Below are 22,461 nucleotides of genomic sequence, written 5' to 3'. Positions count from 1 at the left end.
CCAGAAGATGGGCATCTTGTACTGTAATGATTTGTGTGGAATATTAAGTTTTTCTAACTTAACTTTTGAAATTTTGGTTGTATATGTTAGCCTTTGAACCTGTTAATTGTGTACTTATTGTGTTTAATTGCTTGCAAGTAAATGTTGGCATTCAACTGATTCCCCAATAAATAGATACAGATTAAAAGTTTATTTGGATTAGGAGAAGTGTGCCTGTAATGTGTGACTCTAAATGAAAATAAAATGTACAAAAATTGGCTTTAGTTCTTTGCACCACCAATTAGCTCTTAGGAAGAAAACACCACAATCCTACATTGTGCTTTTACCATCAGGTTAAAAGCTCTTTTATTCAAACTCTGCTCCTTTACCATCTAATTAATTCACTCGATTAATTACAACAAAAATATTTAAGATCCTCAGGAACTCCATTAACGCTCTGATCTTTGAAGCATTATGATAATATTTAACAAATGGAGGAGCTCTAGTCTTTATTCCAATCATGAAAAAGGTGTGAAGATGTGTATTACATACTGTCATTATTGTTCACTGTGCTTAATTGTTAACTGTAGAGTGGATGTAAACCTCTTTCTTTCTTCAGGTCAAAGGTGTGATCAAAGGTACCTGCATGGGCCTCAGTTATGCCTGTTTCTTTGTTGGGTACATGGAATATTGCTTGTTTCAGTCCTACTCAGGTCCTTCCCCACAACTCTTTCCCTGGTAAATTGACGATATCATCAGTGCTGCTTTCCTCTCCCATTCCGTACAAGAAAACGTATCAATTTCGATTTCCACCCTGCCCTCACCTTCACCTGGTGCATTTCTGACTCCTTTTTCTGTTCCTTGTCCTCTCTCTTTATATTTCTGCAAATAGGCTGGCCACAGATATCCATTACAAACCTACCAACTCCCACAGTTACCTCAACTATACATCCTCACACCCTGCTTCCTGTAAGAAATTCACTCCATTCTCCCAGTTTCTCCGTCTCAGTCACATCTGTTCTGACGATGCCACCTTGTGCATCGGGACTCAGAAATTTCATTCCATTTAGTCTTCTGTATTTGCTGTTCACAATGTGGTCTTCTGTACACCGGAGAGACAAAAAGCAGAATGGGTGACCGCTTTGCAGAACACTTATGTTCTGTCCACAAAAGTGACCCCAGCTTCCAGTTGCCTAGCACTGCAACACACCAGTGTTCCCAAGCAAACATTTCTATTGCAGGCCTTCTTCAGTGTTCCAGTGAGCCTCAGTGCAAGCTCAAAGAATATCATATCATTTTCTGCATTTTTACCTCTTTCCTTCCCCCACCTACCCCCACCCCCAACCTTTCCAACATTGTATTTAGCATAAATGCCACTTTTTCCAAGTTGCCAATAGTTCTGATGAAGATTTACCAGACTTGAAATGTTAACTCTGTTTTCTTCTCACAAATGCTGCCACACCTTTTTGTTTTGTTTCAGATCTCCAGGATCTGCAGTTCTTTGCTTTATTATTTAGGTGTAAAACTTGATTTGGGCTTGCTGGAAGAGCAGATGGCATATCAAAAGTACTTGGTATCCTAACAAGCTACATTGCATGAAGCTGTTTCTGTGCATGACACAGCACTAGCAAGTAATGTCTGATGAGGACCATATTGAGCAAGGAAGCCTTTGTTTCAACTTTTGCACTTGTGAGGTTTAGGATGGCATGGTGGCTCAGTGATTAGCACTGTTGCCTCACAGTGCCAGGGACTTAGGTTTATTTCTAGCCTCAGATGACTGTCTGTGTGGGGTTTGCACATTCTACCTCTGTCTGCATGGGTTTGCTGTGGTTTCCTCCCACAGGCCAAAGATGTGTAGGTTAGGTGCATTGGCCACACTAAATTGCCCATAGTGTCCAGGGATTTTCAGGCTAGGTGGATTAACTATGGCAAATGCAGGGTTACAGGGATTGGATGGGCTGCTGTATGGAGGGTTGGTGTGGACTCAATGGGCTGAATGGCTGGCATCCACACTGTATGGATTCCATAAGATTATTACTTAAGGAATGAATGTTTGAATTTCGAATGAATGAAGAGGGTCATGTAAATTAAATAAAACAAAGAACTGCAAATGCTGGAAATCTGAAGCAAAAACAGAATTTCTTGGAGAAATTCACAAGGCTGGCAGCAGTGGACAGAAAGCAGTTAATATTTTGAATCTAGTGATCCTCTTCTAAACAGAAGGTAGTTAGGCAAAGTGGCTGAATACAGGGGGTGGAGAGGATAACAAATGAGAGGATAGGTGGAGCTGGAGTTCATAGAGAGAGCGAAAGAGAGAGAGATTGACATTTAGAAAGGCAAAAGATTGATAATATTATGTACAGGAGAAAGAAAGACTGATAATGGGAATCATAAGTCGATGAAATGAGTTAACAGAGCCTGGCCCGTGGGGGTGGGTAAAGAACACAGAAGAAAGGTGTCCAGGTTCGAAAATTATTGAACTCGATATTGAGTCCTGAAGGCTGCAGCGTCCCCAAGGAGAAAATCAGACGCTGTTCTTCCAGCTTGTTGTTGGACTGGCTGGAGCAGTGCAGCAGGCCCAAAGAACCACAAAATAGGAGCAGGGTAGGCCATCTGGCCTGTTAAGCCTGCTCCACCATTCAATAAGATCATAGCTGATCTTTTCATGGACTCAGCTCCATTTACCTACCTGCACACTATAACCCTTAATTCTTTTACTGTTCAAAAATCTTATCTATTTTTGCCTTAAAAACAATAGTGAGGTAGCCTCAACTGTTTCACTGGGCAGGGAATTCCACAGATTCACAATCCTTTGGGTAAAGAACTTTCTCCTCAACTCAGTCCTAAATTTGTTCCCCCTTTTTTTGAGATTCCGCCCTTGAGTTCTAGTATTACCCGCTAGTCGAAACAACCTTCCTGCTTCTACCTTATCTATTCCCTTCATAATTTTATATGTTTCTGTAAGATACCCCTCATTCTTCTAAATTCGAATAAGTATAGTCCCAATCTAATCAATCTCTCTGCAGAAGCCAACCTCCCAACTCCAGAATCAACCTAGTAAACCTCGTCTGCACCCCCTCCAGTGCCAGTACACCCTTTCTCGAGTAAGGTGACCAAAACAGTACACAGTACTCCAGGTGTGGCCTCACCAGCACCCTATACAGCTGGAGTTTAACCTCCCTGTTTTTAAACTTCATCTCTCTAACAAAGAAGGACAATATTCCATTTGCTGTCTTAATTACCTGCTGCATCTGCAAACCAACTTTTTGTGATTCATGCACCTGAACACCCATGTCCCTCTGCACAATTTTTCAGCATTTAAATAATAGTCTATTTTGCTGTTATTCCTACCAAAATGGATGACCTCACATTTACTAACACTGTACTCCATCTGCCAGACTCTTGCCCACTCAACTAAACTATCTACATCCTTCTGTAGACTTTGTGTCCTCTGCACACTTTGCTCTACCTAAGATTCTTGAGTAGATTTGTAGCTCGGGCTGTGGATGCTGTGGTTAGTTTGCTCGCCGAGCTGGTCCGTTAGTTCACAGACGTTTCATTACCCTGCTGGATAACATCATCAGTGCAGCCTCCATTGAAGTGTTGTTGTGTTTTCCTGCCTGGTATTTAAACTTTGGGGTCTGTTGGAGTTGATTACCTCACTTCCGTTTTTTCTTTGATGTTTCAAGATCCTAGGACAGGCCAAACAGAGACTAGCACAGGAATTTCTAGAGGCCTGGTTCTCCACCAAGAAGGCCACAGTTATAACCCTCTCACCCTCTACCATATGACTATCTTCCCCTAATCTCCTGTAGGGCCAATAAGATTGGAGCTGGTGGGGTCTCCAGCCCTGGGTCATAAGCTGGCAGTGGATTCTCTGGCGGAGGCTCCCTGTCATCATGACTGTACCTAGCTGCTTCGTCTGCTAAATCATCCCAATCTATGTCCCCTTCACTGCCTTCCTTGCTTTTTTCAGATGCAAAGGTGCACATTTTTCCTCTCTGCATGGTTAGCTGACCTTGCTGCTTCTCTATCTGTCTCTGAAATTTTGTATGATCAGCCGCACTACTCCTCTTCGCCGGAGCTGCTCTCTGAATCATGTTCACCACAGTTTTTAAATCATTACATTTTTGCTTCCATCCTTCCACCTCAGCTTTAGCTGTTTGGACTCTCCCTCTCACCTACTCCTTTCCCTAACCAGCTTCTTACATTGCACCTGGTGCTGATTCATATGCACCAAATCTGCATTCTTCTGTCCTTGCAGATTGGTTACGTTTTCGCTAAGGTGGGCTACCTCGGCAAGAAGTCTCTTATTCTCTTCCTCTAGTCTGTCCCTCTCTAATTTAGCCTGCTGTCAGCATTCTATCAATTCTTCCAGCAGGTAGCCAATCTCTACCACCTTGTGGACCATTTTGAATTTTTTATGTGACATCCGTCCTTGGGCAATGTTCCAAAGGGCTTCCCTTGTCCCTAGTGTGACTTGCATATTCCCTGTATTGTGGCCACTTCCCTATTATATATTTCTGGAGGAGTCCCATCCAATCAGGGCTGTCCACTCCCTCCTGATTCATAATTGTATACTAGTGGCTATGGATTAACTATAAGCTCCTGTCCAGACCAACTCAAGTCTCCCACCAACTCAACAGAGAGATCTTCCCTCTGGCCCCAAGCTTCCGTTCTCTCTGGGGAAAATCAGCAGATTCGGTTTGACTCGTGCCTCCCACTGACACAGCAGAGAGGTCATCCCTTCCTAAAAATAAGCATCCTGTATGCTTTCTTAAATACCTTATTAACCTGTCCTGCCACCTTCAGAGATCTCTGGACAAGCGATCCAAGATTCCTTTGTTTCTCTGTGCTTCCTAGTATCTTGCCATACATTGACTAGTCCCTTGTTTTGTTTCTTCTTCCAAAATGTGTAACCTTAAATTTATCAGGGTTAAATTCAATCTGCCATTGATCTGCTCATCTGACTAATCCCTTTATATCCTCCTGTAATCTAATACCTTCCTCCTCATTATCAACTTCCTGGCCAATCTTTGTGTCATCTGCAAATATACTTATCATCACCCCACCAACATTCTCATTAGTATCATTTTTGAATATCACAACCAATAAGGGACTCAGCACTGATCCCTGTGCTATGCCACTGCACACAAACATCTCTCTGTCTCCGGATAAGAATAAAAATTTTGGGTCAAGGCACCTGTCATTTCTTGCCTTGTGTCCCACAGCAGTCTGGGACACAGCTCCTCCAAACCTGGGGATTTATCCAGTTTTAAATTCCCAAAACGTCCAAATCTCTTCGCTCCTTAAATCAATCTGCTCAATTTTCACAGTCCATCTTCTGAAATTCTGTACTTGCATCCTTCTTCTTTCGAGTAAAGACAAATATGAAGTACTCATTTAACAGTCCACCAATGCCCTCCAGCTTCAGACACAGTTTGCTTCTGTTGTCCCTAATATGCCCTACTTTTTCCTTGGTTATTGTCTTTCTCTTAATATATTTGTAGAATATCTTGGGATTCTCTCTAATCTTAGCTGCCAGCATGTTTTCATGACTGCTTTTGCTGTCCTAATTCACCACTTGTTCCCCTTCTTATATTTCTCGAGGTCCTCAGTTGTTTTGCTTCCTTTGTACCTGCTATATCTCACCTTTCCTTTTTATCCAGTCATATCCACAGACATTTCAAAAACAATTGCTTCATCATGCTTTGTGTCAAGTTTCATTCATTCCTTGTTCACAGAATGTTTACTCAAATGAATGGGTATCTCACTGGAAACTATATCAGTCCAGATAATATGACGTATTGCAGCTATTTTATATGTAATTCCAATTCTCAGTAATGTCTAGGTATTGTTATCACCAAATCTAGAGTAGTAATATTTTTCTGTGCTCCTCAGCTTTGCATGAATCCTGACTACTTAGTAAATGAATCTGTCCCATATGCTGTAAACATACAAGCACTGTGCAGCACTGCACAGTTAAACAAGCCAACGTTCATCATTGAACTAAAAGTCTTTGTAACCTATACAATTTGTTCAGATTCATCATTTTATTTATTGTCTTCTCAGAATTCTGTGCACCATGAATCATTTAGAGGACCCTATGCCTTTGCTTTAGGCAATTCATTGAAAAATGAGTCATAACTGAAGCCTCTGTCAACTGTTCTTGGGCATTCATTCACCCATAATTGTTTTTAATTATGTGTTCTGCTGTAATAGCCAGATCTGGTGAAGGAGCTTTCATCCTCATTACACTTGTCTTGAGCCCTTCCATTGTATTGATGCCTATGTCTTGTACCTGTATGATTTTAAGTGGACAATCACTGGGTCCTTGATCCTTCTATTCTTAATAAATTAAGCAAATAAAAAAAAACTGTTCAAATCTATTGTGCAAAACAAATGTAGAAAGACTGTACCTTAATTTTGCTGTTCAAGTATTCAAACACTTGACTTTCTATTCCTCAAATGACCCTATTTTAATTGGGCTATAAAACATATATTGTACATTTAATTTTATGCAATCAGGAATATAATTCAATGTCCAGCAGGTACACATTAGTGTACTGAAAATCGCACAACTGAGTAATGAGTGATTACATTACATTACTTGTTAAACTGTAGACTTTGAGAGTCATTACCTTTACATTCTCCTGTGATATATTGCACAAAGTAAATTTATGGAGCTGACAGGGTGATTTACAGCATGTGTACTCTTAGAAGTTTACCACATTCTCATGCTGGGAGTGCATGCTTTTCAAGTACAGAAATAGCATTATGTGTCCTTCAATTCCAACTGTTATTTTATAGAACCTGGTGCTCTTTAGTTCAGAAACCGTATTGTTTCGGAAGGTGCTGGTGATGTGTAGGAGTCATGTTTTAATCACAGTAGGTAGCATAATCAGTTACTGGAAAGCCAGTTTCTTGATGTGGCAAAGCTTTCTGTAGAATACGAAGTGATCCAAATTTCCAGCAGGGAGATCACAGAGCATAGTTGTGAGGTAAGGATCAAGGCTACATTCATCATGGAGCCATCCATTTAGTAGAAATGAGAGATGATTTGCTGTATTAAAGAAAATTGGTTTGGTAAAACAACCATTGGTTCATTATTTTAGTTAGAACAGCAGAATCATTTTTAAGCTTCAAAACAGAGGCAAATCTGTATATCTTGAACAGCTTCATCTCAGTTGTATACGAGTGATTAGGTAACAAAATCATTTTCTTCAAATTCCTTTCAAGTTGCAAAAAACAGTTCAAGGAAAGAAAGACCAAATTTACATTCATATAGTGATTGATCATCACCTCAGGCTATCCCAAAACATTTCAAAGCCAACTGTATGTAATCACTTTTGTACTGTTAAAAAGTAGAACAGCCAATTCTCACACCATGAAATCCCACAAACAACAATGAAATGAAAGACCAATTAAACTGTTTCTGTGATTGAGTGAAGGCCCTTATTCTTCTTTAAATAATATTATGGGTTGGAAACCTTGATACTGTCTAATAAAAGGAAAATACTGTGGATTCGGGAAATCTGAAATAAAAGTGGAGAATATTGGAGAAACTCAGCAGGTCTGGCAACATCTCTGCAGAGACAAAGAACAAAGAACAGAACAGCACATGAATAGGCCATTCAGCCCACTAAGCCTGTGCCAACACAAGATGCCTGTCTAGGCAACTTTTGCCTCTAGGCGGCCTGTATTTCTATATGCCTTGCCTATTCATAAATCTGTAAAGATGCCTCATAAATGTGGCTATTTTACCTGCCTCCTCTACTTCCTCTAGCAATATATTCCAGGCACTTATCACCATCTGTGTAAAAAACGTGCCTCTGATATCTCCTTTAAGCTTGCCCCCTTTAACCTTAAACCTATGTCCCCTCGTTAATGGCATTTATTTTGTTATTCACTTATGAGATATAGGCATCGCTGGCTGGCCAGAATTTTTGCCTGTCCCTAGTTGCCCTTGAGAAGGTGGTAGTGAGCTGCCTTCTTGAACTTTGTGTAGCCCACATGTTGTAGCTGGACCCAAAATGCCCTAAGGAAGGGAATTCTAGGTTTTTGACCTAGTGAAAATGAAGGAGCAACAATATATTTCCATGTCAGGATGGTGAGTAGCTTGGAGGGGAAATTGCAGATGGTGGTGTTCTAATGTGGGAAAAAGACCCCGGGAAAAAGACTCAGACTATCCATTCCATTTATGCCAGTCATAATTTTATAAACTTCTGTCAGGTCACCCCTCATCCTTCGATGTTCAAGTGAAAACAAACAAAGTTTGTCCAATCTCTCCTTATGGCTAATGCCTTCCAGACCAGGCAGCATCCTGGTAAACTAGTTCTGTATGCAACATTTCAAATGGGGCCTAACTAAAGTTTTATACAGCTGCAACATGATTTTTCAATTTTTATACCCTGTACCCCAACCAATGAAGGCAAGAATGCCATATGACTTCTTGATCACCTTATCCACTGTTTGTCACTTTCAGAGACCTATGGACCTGTATGCCTAGATCTATATCTATGTTGATGCTATTAAGGGTTCTACCATTTATTGTATACTTCCCTCCTTCATTAGATCTTGCAAAATGCATCACCTCACATTTACCTTGGTTAAACTCCTTCTGCCATTTCTCTGCCCAAGTCTCCAAGAGATATCTTTATCCTGCTGTATCCTCAGGCAATCCTTCTCACTATCAGCAGCTCTCCAAATCTTTGTGTTGTCTGCAAACTTACCAATTAAGCCAAATTCATTCTCCACCAAAAAGAAATCTATATATATTACAAACAACAGAGCTTCCTTTTCCTAGCTACTATCAGTTCTGTGGAAGGGTCACTGGACCCGAAATGTTAACTCTGATTTCTGTTTACTGATGCTGCCAGACCTGCTGAGCTTTTGCAACAACTTCTGTTTTGTCCCAGTACTGATCTAAGCAAGACAACACTGGTCATAGACCTCCAGTCAGAAAAATACCCTTCCACCACTACTCTCTGTCTTCTATGACTAAACCAGTTCTGTATCCACCTTACCTGCTCACCATGGATCCCATATGACCACTCTTTGCATCAGCCTTCCAAGAGGATTCTTGTCAAATACTTTGCTAAAGTCCATATAGACAACATCTACCATCTTGCCCTCAATCACATTCGTCACTTCTTCAAAAAATTCAAGTTTGTGAGACGCGACCTTCCCCATACAAATCCAGGTTGCCTATCACTAATAAATCCATAGTTTTCTAAATATGAGTAAATCCTATCCCAAAGAAATTTCTGCAACAATTTCCCTTCCACTGATGTAAGGGTCACTGGCCTGTAATCTCCCAGATTATCTCAGTTGCCCTTTTTAATCAAAAGAATAACTTTGGCTATTCTGCAGTCCTCTGGGACCTCTCCTGTACTAAAGACGATACAAGGATTTTGTACAAGGCACCAGTAATTTCCTCAACCATTTCCCTCAGCATTCTGGGATACATCCCATCAGGTCATGGAGACTTCTCTACCATAATGCTTTTCTAAACACCCAATCCTCCTACTTCCTAATATCAATGCCCTAGAATATCAATAAACCCTCCTAAGGTTCATCATCTGCCATGTCCTTCTACTTTGTGAATACCAATGCAAAGTATTCGTTCAGGAACTCACCCACTTCCTCTGACTCCATGTATAAATTTCGTCCTTTGTCCTTGAGTGGACCTACCCTCTCCCTAGTTACCCTCTTGCCTTGGGATTTCCTTAATCCTGTTTTCCAAAGACTTTTCATGGCCCCTTTCAGGCCTTCTAAATCCTTGTTTGAGTCCTATCGTGCTCTGTATGTATTCTTCAAGGACTCTATTTGTCTTCAGGAACAAAAACAGAGTTGCTGGAAAAGGTCAGCAGGTCTGGCAGCATCTGTGAAGGAAAAAATAGAGTAAATATTTGGGTCCAGTGACCCTTCCTCAGAACTGACGGTGGCTGGGAAAATGTCAGTTTCTCTGCAGAAAAAAGGGGAGGGGCATGGGGTAGGGAGTAAATGATAGGATAGAGCATAAAGAGAGAGAAGAGCAGTTGGACAGACAAAGAGTTGATAATGATCAGGCTGGAAGGGTGAATAGTTGTTAATGGGGACTGTTAGTGACGAATAACAGGTAGTGTGTAATGGCAGGCTATGTGGTAACAAGGCCTGGTGTGTTAGGTTGGGGGCTGGGACATGGGAGAGTTTAGGCCCTAAAATTACTGAACTCGATATTGAGTACGGATGGCTGCAGGGTCCACAAGCAGAAATTGAGGTGTTGTTCTTCTAGCTTGCGTTGAGCTTCGCTAGCACACTGCAGCAAGCCAGAGATAGACATGTTAGTCAGGGAACAGGGTGGGGTGTTAAAGTGGCAGGCAATGGGTAGTTCAGGGTCTTAGATGTTCTGCGAAGTGGTCACCTAGTCTACGTTTCGTTTCTCCAATGTACAGGAGACCACATTGTGAGCAGCGAATGCAGTAGACTAGATTTTGGGAAGTGCAGGTGAAGTGTTGCTTCGCCTGGAAGATATCTTCGGGTCCTTGGATACTGGAGAGGGAGAAGGTAAATGGGCAGGTGTTGCACCTTCGCCGGTTACAGGGGAAGGTGCCATAGGGCTGTGGAGGGGTGTTGGGGGTGAAGGAAGTGTGGACAAGGGTGTCCCAGAGGGAATGGCCCCTGAAGAAGGCGGACAAGGGAGGGGACGGGAATATGTGTCTGGTGGTGGCATCTTGCTGGAGGTGGCGGAAATGGCACCTGATGATCTTCTGGATGTGGATGCCGGTGGGATGGTAGGTAAGGATGAGGGGAACTCTATCGCTGTTGCGGGAGGGAAGTGAAAGGGTGAGGGCGGAAGTGCGGGAGATGGGTCAGACCCGGTTGAGGGCCCTGTCGACCAGAGAGCTGGGGAATCCTCGGTTGAGGAACAAGGTGGACATTTCGGAGGCTTCCTTGTCAAAGTTGGCCTCATCTGAACATGTACTACGGAGACGGAGGAACTGAGAGACTGGGATGGAGTCTTCACAGGAAGTGGGGTGTGAGGATGTATAGTCCAGTTAGCTGTGGGAGTCATTGGGTTTGTAGTGGATATTAGTGGCCAGTCTATCCCCAGAAATGGAAACAGAAATGTCAAGGAAGGGAAGGGAGGAGTCAGAGATAGACCAGGCGAAAGTGAGGGCAGGGTGGAAATTGGAAGCCTTTTTTCTGCATATAAACTGACATTTTCCCAGCCACCATCAGTTCTGAGGAAGGGTCACCGGACCTGAAACGTTAACTCTGTTTGTTCCTTCACAGATGCTGCCAGACCTGCTGAGCTTTTCCAGCAACTTTGTTTTTGTTCCTGATTTACAGCATCTGCAGTCCTTTTGTTTTCTATTTGTTTTCAGTTTCCTATATTTATGAATGCCTCCTTTTTCTTTTTGACTAAGCGCTCAATTTCTCTTGTCATCCAAGGTTCCTGAACTTTGCCCTCCTCAGCCTTAATTTTCACGAGAACATGCTGGTCCTAAACTCTAATCAAATGATCTTTAAAAGATTCCCACATGTCAGATGTGGATTTACCCTCAAATAGACGTCCCCAATCTACATTCACCAGTTCCTGCCTAATATTGTGGTTGTTAGCCTTCCTCCAGTTAAGTACTGTCACCCGAGGACTACTTGTATCCTTCTCCAGAAGTAACATAAAACTTATAGAAATGTGGTCACTGTTCCCGAAATGTTCCCCAGTGAAATGTCGATCACCTGGCTGGGCTCATTCCACCATACCAGATCTGGTATGGCCCCTTGCCTCATTGGACTATTTACATATTGTTTCAAAAACCATCCTGGTGACACCTAACAAATTCCACTCCCATCCAAGCCCCTGGCATTAACGGAGTCCCAGTCAGTGTAGGGGAAGTTAAAATCACCCACAATAATGACCTTATTGTTTTTACATTTTTCCATAATCTGTCAACATATCCCTTTCTCTATCACCTGCTGATTGTTGAAAGGCCTGTAGTACAATCAAAGTGATTACCCCCTACCTATTCTTGAGCTCTATCTATATGGCCTCACTGGAAGATTTCTCCAAGGTGTTGTCCCTCAGTACAGCTGTGATATTCTCCATTATCAGTAATGCAACTCCCCAACTTCTTTTACATCACTTTCTATCTTTAGTGAAAAACTTAAATCCCGAATATTAAGCTGCAAGTCTTGCCCGTCTCTCCATCAAGTCTCTGTAATATTGACAACATCATTTTAGTAAGGGGTTTTAGGGAGCTATGGTCTAGGATCTCTGACCCCTCTGTACATAGTGCTGTTAAGGGTCCTTAATTTTCAGTGAGGGTTTCAACAAGGTCCCTAATGGTAGGTTCATCCAGAAGATTACAATGCATGGGATCTGCGGTGACTTGGCCATTTGGATTCAGAATTGGCTTGCCCACAGAAGACAGACGATAGTGGTGGAAGGGTGTTTCTCTGGCTGGAAGTCTGTGACTGGTGGTTTTCTGCAGGGTTCCGTGCTGGGACCTTTGTTGTTTGTGATTGTACGAATGACTTGGATGAAAACGTAGATGGGTGGGTTAGTAAGTTTGCAGGCAATGCAAAGCTCGGTGGAGTTGTGGATAGTGAAGAAGGTTGTCAAAAGGTACAGTAGGATATAGATCAGTTGCAGATATGAGTGGAGAAATGGCAGATGGAGTTTAATCCAGGCAAATGTGAAGTGTTACTCTTTTGGAGGTGAAATGTTAAGGGAAAGTACACAGTTCATGCCAGGACCCTTAACAGTAGTGATGTACAAAGGGATCAAAGAACAAAGAACAAAGAAAATTACAGCACAGGAACAGGCCCTTCGGCCCTCCAAGCCTGCGCCGATCCAGATCCTCTATCTAAACCTGGTGCCTATTTACCAAGGATCTGTATCCCTCTGCTCCCTGCCCATTCATGTATTTGTCTAGATACATCTTAAATGATGCTATCGTGCCCGCCTCTACCACCTCCGCTGGCAATGCGTTCCAGGCACCCACCACCCTCTGCGTAAAGAACTTTCCACGCATATCTCCCTTAAACTTTTCCCCTCTCACATTGAAATCGTGACCTCCAGTAATTGAGTCCCCCACTCTGGGAAAAAGCTTCTTGCTATCCACCCTGTCTATACCTCTCATGATTTTGTAGACCTCAATCAGGTTCCCCCCTCAACCTCCGTCTTTCTAATGTAAATAATCCTAATCTACTCAACCTCTCTTCATAGCTAGCGCCCTCTACACCAGGCAACATCCTGGTGAACCTCCTCTGCACCCTCTCCAAAGCATCCACATCCTTTTGGTAATGTGGCGACCAGAACTGTACACAGTATTCCAAATGTGGTCGAACCAAAGTCCTATACAACTGTAACATGACCTGCCAACTCTTGTACTCAATACCCGTCTGATGAATGAAAGCATGCCGTGTGCCTTCTTGACCACTCTATCGACCTGCGTTGCCACCTTCAGGGTACAATGGACCTGAACACCCAGATCTCTCTGTGCATCAATTTTCCCCAGGGCTTTTCCATTAACCACATAGTTCGCTCTTGAATTGGATCTCTCAAAATGCATCTCCTCGCATTTGCCTGGGTTGAACTCCATCTGCCATTTCTCCGCCCAACTCTCCAATCTATCTGTATTCTGCTGCATTCTCTGACAGTCCCCTTCACTATCTGCTACTCCACTAATCTTAATGTCATCTACAAACTTGCTAATCAGACCATCTATACCTTCCTCCAGGTCACTTATGTATATCACAAACAACAGTGGTCCCAACACGGATCCCTGTGGAACACCACTGGTCACAGTTCTCCATTTTGAGAAACTCCGTTTCACTAAAACTCTCTGTCTCCTGTTGCCCAGCCAGTTCTCTATCCATCTAGCTAGTACACCCTGGACCCCATGCGATTCCACTTTCTCCATCAGCCTACCATGGGGAACCTTATCAAACGCCTTACTGAAGTCCATGTATATGACATCCACAGCCCTTCCCTCATCTATCAACTTTGTCACTTCCTCAAAGAATTCTATCAAGCTGGTAAGACATGAAATTCCCTCTACAAAACCATGCTGCCTATCACTAATAAACCCATTTTTTTCCAAATGTAAATAGATCCTATCCCTCAGTATCTTCTCCAGCAGCTCCCCACCACTGACGTCAAGCTCACTGGTCTATAATTACCTGGATTATCCTTGCTACCCTTCTTAAACAAGGGGACAACATTAGCAATTCTCCAGTCCTCCAGGACCTCACCCGTGCTCAAGGATGCTACAAAGATATCTGTTAAGGCCCCAGCTATTTCCTCTCTCGCTTCCCTCAGCAACCTGGGATAGATCCCATCCAGACCTGGGGACTTGTCCACCCTAATGCCTTTTAGAATACCAACACATCCCCCCCTCCTTATGCCGACTTGACCTAGAGTAATCAAACATCTATCCCTAACCTCAACATCTGTCATGTCCCTCTCCTCAGTGAATACCGACGCAAAGTACTCATTAAAAATCTCACTCATTTTCTCTGACTCCTCGCATAACTTCCCTCCTTTGTCCTTGAGTGGGCCAACCCTTTCTCTAGTTACCCTCCTGCTCCTTATGTATGAATAAAAGACTTTGGGATTTTCCTTAACGCTGTTTGCTAAAGATATTTCATGACCCCTTTTAGCCCTCTTAATTCCTCGTTTCAGATTGGTCCCACTTTCCCGATATTCTTTCAAAGCTTCGTCTGTTTTTAGTCGCCTAGACCTTATGTATGCTTCCTTCTTCCTCTTTGCTAGTCTCACAATTTCACCTGTCATCCATGGATCGCGGGGTCCTAGTCCATAGCTCCCTGAAAGTGGCCACACAGGTAGGCTTATGGCATGATTGCCTTAATTGGTTGGGGCATTGAGTACAAGAGTCAGGAAGTGATGTTGCAGTTTTATAAAAGTTTGCTTAGGCCACACTTGGAGTATGGTGTTCATTTCTGGTCACTACATTACAGGAAGGATGTGGATGCTTTGGAGAGGGTGCAGAAGAGGCTTACCAGGATGCTGTCTGGATTAGACAGTATGAGCTATTAGGAGAGGCAAGAGGTTGTTTTCTCTGGAGTGGTGGAGGCTGAGGGAAGACCTGATAGAAGTCTATAAAATAATGAGAGGTATAAAATTATATAAGGTTGACAGCCAGAACCTTTTTTCCCCAGAGTTGAAATGTTTAATAATAGGGGGCATGTTTTAAGGTGAGAGGGGGAAATTTCAAAGGAGATGTGAAGGGCAAGTTTTTTATACAGAGAGTGGTAGGGGTCTGGAAAGCACTGCGTTGGTGGTGGAGGCAGATACGATAGGGGTATTTAAGGGACTTTTAGATAAGCAGATAAGTAAGTAATGAATGGAGGGATATGGACCAAGGGCAGACAGAAGGAATTAGTTTAACTCGGCATCATGTTCAACACAACATTGTGGGCCGAAGGGACTGTTCCTGTGCTGTACTGTTCTATGTTTTAACATAGTTATTTGTATTAATATAAATTCTAAGTTCTCCTGCCTTTCCTGTCATACTCCTTCCATTAAAATAAATACACCTCAGGCTGCCAGTCCTGTTGAGTTCAGTACCCTCTCCATTTGTTCTTCCTCTTAGTCTTACTGCCCTTAGTCTCTGACTCCTTGACATAATTCCACAGAGGCCAGTATCCTGTTCCCAGGTCACCCTTTATTTATATATGAATAGTCCTTGACTATAGTAATGCCTCATACAGAATCAGGCACCAGAGTGACAGTATCCCCGCCACCCAACTCTTTTATGTCAGCCAAGGCTACCTGATTGGGTTAACCTGGTCTGATCAGATAACTCATATTCTATGAAGTCCAACTGACTGATCTCGTTACACTCACTACATCCTTACCTCTCTGAGTCGCAGACATAGGCTGGTCCTTTCTCTTTGAGAGCATCCTGGGATGTTTTAGCACCGGATCAGGTTCCTCCAACTCGCCGTCCGACGTGGGCAGTGTGTAACACACAGGAGGTCAGCTGTTGCGCCTGGAATGCCGGAGTAGACTTTCACTCTCTTCTTTCGGAGGCACAGGTGTCAAGGCAGCTACTTCCCTCCATTCCAGGCAACATCCTGGTAAATCTCCTCTGCATCTTTTCCAATTCTTCCACATCTTTCCTGTAATGAGGCAACCAGAACTGGACACAATGCTCCAAATGTGGCCTAATCAGGGTTTTAGCAGCTATGTCGTTTAGGACCCAACCAGCTCAATCAGTAGTACTGCTGCTGAGCCACTCTTGGTGGTGGACATTGAAATCCCCCACCCAGAGTACACTTTGCACCCCTTGCCATCCTCAGTGCTTCCTCTAAGTGTTGCTCAACATTGAGGAGTACTGATTCATCAGCTGAGGGAGGACGGTATGTGGTAATCAGCAGGAGGTTTCCTTGCCCATATTTGACTTGAAGCCATGAGAGTTCATGGGGTCTGGAGTCAATGTTGAGGACTCCCAGAGCAACACCCTCCCGACTGTATACCACTGTGCCGCCCCCCTCTGCTGGATCTGTCCTGCCAGTGAGACAGGACATATCCAGGGATGGTGATGGTGGTGTCTGGGACATGGTCTGTAAGGTATGATTCTGTGAGTATGACTATGTCAGGCTGTTGCTTGACTAGTTTGTGAGACAGCTCTCCCAATTTTGGCACTAACCCCCAGATGTTAGTGAGGAGGACTTTGCATGGTCGACAGGGCTGTTTCTGCCATTGTCTTTTCCGGTGCCTAGGTGGATGCCGGGTGATCCGTCCAGTTTCATTTCTTTGAGTCTTTGTAGCATCCTGGTAAATCTCCTCTGCACCCTTTCTAAAGCTTCCACATCTTTCCTATGATGAGCTGACCAGAACTGGACGCAATATTCCAAGTGTGGTCTAACCAGAGTTTTATAGAGCTGCAGCATAACCTCACGGCTCTTAAACTCAATTCCCCTGCCAATGAAAGCCAACACACCATACACCTTCTTTACAATACTATCATATTTACATATATCCTCTGCCCTTATCCTTCTGGGTGCTGGAGGTCAATGTTTTAGAATGTGTTGTCCAAGGAGCATTGACAAGTTCTACGCAAAATAGGTGGTAGGTATTTGAAAGTCTCTTCCACAAACAGCAGCGACTGAAGTGTTAATAGGGTAACATTTTGAGACTAGTGATTATTATACTATTGGTTTTAAAATAGTTATGGAAAAGGATAATTCTTCCATAAATGTAAAAGTTCTTAATTGAAGAAAGGCAAATTTTATGGGTATAAAACAAGAACTTGCAAACACTGACTGGGTAAAAGGATGACTGACAAGTGGGAGGCCTCCAAAAGTGTGATAGCAAGTGTTCAGAGGCATTATGTTCCTGTTAGAGTGAAAGGTAAAGCTGATAAGTTTAGGGAACAATAGTAGAATGAAGATATTGAGGTTCTAGTCAAGAATAAAAAAGAATCATGTATTAGGTATAGACAACTGGTTTCAACTGAATCTCTGCAAGAGTATAAAGAGTGTAGTGACATCCTTAAGAAGAAAATCAGGAAGACAAAGACAAGATATGAGATAACCTTGGCAGATAAAGTTAAAGATAATCCAAAAAGATTTGACAAATATAATAAGAGTAGAGAGCAACTAGAGAGAGAGTAGGACTACTTAAAGATCAACAAGGTTGTCTTTATGTTGAACCTCAGAAAATGGGAGAGATATGAAATGAATATTTTGTGTCAGTTTTTACTGTTCAGAAAGAAATACAGGCTAGAGAACTCAGGGAAATAAATTACTGTCTTTTTGAAAGCAGTTCACATTACAGAAGAGGAAGTATTTGAGTTCTTAGAAATATAAAGGTAGATAAATCTTCAGGACCTGATCAAAAGTATCCCAGATGCTGTGGAAAGTTGTGGAGGAAATTGTGGCACCCCTAGCAGCAATATTTTTGTCATATTTTTACCGGACGACTAGATGGTGGCTAATGTTGTGCCATTGTTTAAGAAAGGTGTAAGGAGAAGCCTGGAAACTATAGATCTGTGAGTCCGACATTGGTGGTGGGTAAGTTGTTGGAAATGATTCTGAAAGCTAGGACGTACATGAATTTGGAGAGGCAAGAATTGGTTAGGGATAGTCAGCATGGTTTTGTGTGAGGAAAATCATGTCTCAAAAATTTGATTGAGATATTAATGAAGTAAGCAAAAAGACCAATGAGTGCAGAGTGGTAGACATTGTTTACTTGGTCTTTAGTAAAGCCTCTGACAAGACATGGTAGACTAATTAGTACATTTAAATTGTATGGGATTCAGGGTGAGCTTGTGAAATGGATACAAAATTAGCTTTATGGTAGGGTGGTGGTGAAGAGTTATTTTTCGGACTGGAGGCCTGTGACAAGCGATGTTCCACAGAGATCGGTACTGGGTCCACTTTTGTTTCTTTATGGGGGAGTTCAAAACTCAAATGAACAAATGAAAAAGTACAGCACAGGAACTGCCCGTTGGCCCTCCAAGCCTTTACTGACCATAATTCCCTAACTAATCTAAAAACAAACCTGCCATTTTTCGATCCACATCCCTCTATTCCCTCCCTTTCATGTACCCATCAAGGTGCCTCTTAAATGTCTTCAAGGTGCCTGCTTCCACCACCTCTTCTGGTAGTGCATTCCAGGCTGCTACCGTTGTCTGCATAAAAAACTTCTCTCGCACATCTCCCTTAAACATTCCCCCTCTGACCTTGAACCTGTGCCACCTTGTAATTGAAACTTCAACCCTGGGAAAAAGCCTCTGACTATCCGCCCTATCTATGCTTCTCATAATTTTGTAGACCTCTATCAGGTCCCCTCTCAGCCACCATCTTTCCAATGATAACAATCCTAGTCTTTTTAACCTTTCCTCATAGCCAATGCCCTGAGACCAGGCAACATCCTGGTGAACCTTTTCTGTACTCTAAAGCTTCCACATCTTTCTGGTAGTGTGGTGACCAAAACTGCTCACAACACTCCAAATACAACCTAACAAGGGTTTTATATAGCGGCAGCATGTTTTGCCAACTCTTCTACTCCACCCCCTGGCTGATGAAGGTAAGCATGCCATATGCCTTCTTAATCACCTTGGCTAGCTGTATTACCACTTCCAGGGAACTGTGGACCTGCAGGCCCAGATCTGTCTGAATGTTAGTGTTCCTAAGGGTTCTGCCATTTACAGTATAATTCACACCTAAATTTGATTCTCCAAAATGCATCACCTCGCATTTGTCTGGATTAAACTCTATCTGCTATTTCTGTGCCCAAGTCACCAATCTATCCATATCCTGTTGTATACTTTCACAAACGATGGCACTATCAGCACCTCCACCAATCTTTGTGCCATCAGCAAACTTGCTTATCAGACCACACACATTTTCCTCCATATCATTTATATATACTACAAACAATAAAGGACCTAAGACTGACCCCTGTGGAACACCACTAGTTACTGGTCTCCATTCTGAAAAACATCCTTCCACCACTACTCTCTGTCTTCTCTGACCAAGCCAGTTTTCTATTTATCTAGCCAGGCCACTCTGACTCCCTTGTGATTTTAGTTTTTGTACCAACCTGCCGTTTGGGACTTTATCAAAATGCTTTACTAAAGTCCTTCAGCCTCATCAATTATCCTCGTTACCTCTGCAAAAAAATTCAATCAGGTTGGTGAGACGTGACCTTCCCCAGACAAAGCCATGCTATCTGTCACTAACTAGTCCATTTTCTTCCAAATGCACATATATCTTGTCCCTCAGTATCTTTTCTAAGAGCTTCTCCACCACAGATGTCAAGCTGACTGGCCAATAGTTTCCTGGATTATCCCTGCATCCTTTCTTAAACAAGGGAGCAACATTCACTAATCTCTAGTCCTCTGGAACTTTGCCTGTGGTTAACGAGGATTTGAAGATATCTGCCAATGCCCCAGCTATTTCCTCCCTTGCCTTTACGATTAACCTGGGCTAGATCCCATCTGGCCCTGGGCATTTGTCTATCTTAATGCAATTTAGGATTCCCAAACTTCCTCTTTCAATATGTTGACATTCTCTAGAGTATTCACACACTTATCCCTGACCTCAACATTAGTCATGTCATTCTCCTTGATGTAAACCGAGACAAAGTACTCATTCAGGATCTCCCCCACTTCCTGGGACTCTACGTATTACTTCCCTCCTTCGTCCTTAAGTGGGCCTGTTCTTTCCATAATTACCCTCGTTCTCCTAGCATATGCATAAAAAGCCTTGGAATTCACCTTGACCCTGTTTGTTAAAGACATTTCATGGCCCCTTTCTGCCTTCCTAATTGTGCATTTAAGTTCCTTCCTAATTTCTCTGTACTCCTCCCGGGCTTCGTTAGTTTGTAGCTGCCTAAACTTGTCATATGCTTCCCTTTTTCTTTTGACTAACCTCACAGTTTCCCTTGTCATCCACAGTTCCTGAATCCTGCCATTCCTATCCTTTAGGTTTGAAGGGACATGTATGTCCTGCACTTTAGTCAATTGGTCTTTAAAAGCCTCCCACATGCCAGAGGTAGATTTGACCTCAAATAACTGCTTCCAATCCACATTCTCCAGTTCCTATCTAATTTGGGTGTAATTGGCTCTTGCCTAATTAAGCACCCTCACCCGAGGGCCAGTTGTGTCCTTTTCCATGACTACTCGAAATCTTATGGACTTGTGGTCACTAAACCCGAAATGCTCTCCTACTGAAACATTAATCACCTGTACTGGCTCATTCTCTAGGACGAAGTCTAATATGGCTTCCTCTCTGGTCGGACTGTCAACATACTGCCTCAAAAAGCCCTCCTGGACACAACTAACAAATTGCTGTCCATCTAAGCCCCTGGCTCTAAGGAATTCCCAGTTAATAAGAGGAAAGTTGAAGTCAGCCACCACAACTACCCTGCTCTTTTCACACTTTTCCAGTATCTGACTACATATCTGCTCCTTTGTCTCCCATGAGCTGTTGGGAGGTCTATAGAAAACTCCCAACATTGTGATTTCACCCTTCCTATTCCTGATCTCTACCCATAATGCCTCAATGCAATATCCCTCAACATGTCCTCCCTCAACAGAGCTGTGATGTGATCCCTAATCAGCAGTGCAACTCCCCCACCCCTTTTGTTTCCCTTTCTGTCCCTTCTAAGACAGCGATATCCAGGAGTGTTAAGCTGCCAGTCCTGTCCCTCCTTTAACCATGTCTTTGTAATGGCAATAACATCATAATTCCATGCTTTTTGTTCATCTGACTTACCTGCTATACTTCTTGCATTGAAGTAAATGTATTTCAGTCCCTCTGAGACTTCCCTGTGCCTGCTCTTACTCTGGCTATGCATATCTCTATCACACGTTTGTCCCCAGTCCCTGCACTTACTGGGCTAGTATTCCAGTTCCCACACCCCTGCCACACTCAGGAGCATATTTTAGGGTGAGAGGAGAAAGATTTAAACAGGACACGAGGGATGACTTTTTTACACAGAGCGTGGTTCGAGTGTGGAATTTTTAAAAGTCAGTTGGAAATCTCACGAATGGGAAAGATTTGGAGGGATATGGACCAAGTGCAGGTAAGTGGGACTAGTTTAGTTTGGGAACATGGTGAAAGTGGACTGGTTGGACTATAGGGTCTGTTTCCATGCTGTATGACTCTGTAATTCTATGGCAGTGGATACTGGATCAGCTGTTAATTTTAAATCTGAAACATTTTTTTTTGTTAAATAAAGGTATATGGGCCAAAGGCAGGTATTTAGGCTTCGGCCACAGATCAGGCCTAATCACATTGAATAGTGGCATATGCTTGAAGGGCTGAATGGCATATTTCTGTTTCAGTGAGTTCCTCTAGTGCATCTTCTCGATGGCAACACTACTGCCACTGTGCGTTGATGGGGAAGATGAATTTTTAAAGTGACCATGGAATCCATATCAAATGGGATGTTTGTGTCATGCCTGTTTAGTGTTTTTGAAGCCACGCTTATCCAGGCAAGTAGAGTGTATTCCAATACACTCCCGACTTGTGACTTGAAGATGGTGAACAGGCCATGGAGAGTCAGCTGGTGAGTTACTTCTTGAAAATGTCCTAGCATTTGATCTAGTCTTGTAGCCTTAGAATTTATATGACTGGCCCAGTGGACAGCGGACAGTGGGGATGTAGTGATGGCAATGTTGTTGAATGTGAAGGGGCAAAGTTTAGTTTCTGTCTAGTTGGAGATTGTCATTGCTTGGCACTTGGGTCGTGCAAAGGTTACTTACAACTTATTATCCTGCCTGAATGTTGTCAAGGTCTTGCTGCATTTGGACATGGACTGATGCATTATCTGAGGAGGTGCAAATTATGTTGAACATTGCACAATCAGCAAACTTCCCCACTTCTAACCTTATGGTTGAAGCATTGACATTATTATTGAAAAAGCAGCTGAGGATAGCTGGTCATTTATGTTTCAGAAATTTGAAAATTGGTAAAAGAGTCTTCAAAGTGAATGCTGCAGTTTCTTTGCTTTTAGCT

Source organism: Rhincodon typus, chromosome 1 (genome assembly GCF_021869965.1).
Source record: "Rhincodon typus isolate 14 chromosome 1, sRhiTyp1.1, whole genome shotgun sequence".
Taxonomy (NCBI): Eukaryota; Metazoa; Chordata; class Chondrichthyes; order Orectolobiformes; family Rhincodontidae; genus Rhincodon; species Rhincodon typus.
The sequence above is the reverse complement of the archived record's forward strand: the minus strand, read 5'-3'. Positions refer to the sequence as shown.